This window comes from Sprattus sprattus (genome assembly GCF_963457725.1).
Source record: "Sprattus sprattus genome assembly, chromosome: 12".
In the NCBI taxonomy this organism is placed as follows: Eukaryota; Metazoa; Chordata; class Actinopteri; order Clupeiformes; family Clupeidae; genus Sprattus; species Sprattus sprattus.
In genome coordinates, this window is record NC_137910.1 from 16,147,872 (window position 1) to 16,148,535 (window position 664).

Here is a 664-nt window from a genome sequence, read left to right on the forward strand (position 1 = left end):
TATGAGCAACAGTATAAAGGAGTATGATACAGCTATTGCCTCATGTCAACCTGACTGACGGCTCACAGTAACCATTTTAAACAGTGGAGGGGCAGTCAGTCTCGGAGAAATTTCACAATTCCTTTAGATGTGAATATAAATGGTCAATATAGTCCTCGAAAATATGTTCTATATGTGCAAATTTTCATATATAATAGAATTGTAGGCAATGCACTTGACAAAAAAAAAAATTGACCGCCCCCCCCCCCCCCCCCCCCAATGTCTAAACCATGGTTACGCACTTGAATGAGGGGATTTCTGTGTCTTCTAACACGTGATTCTCAGGATGAATACTCAGCGCAGGAGGAGAATCTCACTAGCGTCCACTAGAGGGAAACAACACATCATATGGCAAGGCCTGTGTGACGATGGTCCTGTCCAACGTCATGCTGCTTCAGTTACAGTAACACACACACACACACACACACACATACACACACACCCACACACACACAATCAGAGAGAAAGAGAGAGCGAGAGGGAGAGAAAGAGAGAGTGAGAAACACTGGAAGAATTATAGTAAGATGTAGTAATATGGTGCGGTAATAAAACAGTATGTAAAATAAATGTTAGAATGTCTGGTTATTTTGGGCGTTTTCTGTGTGTGTGTGTGTGTGTGTGTGTG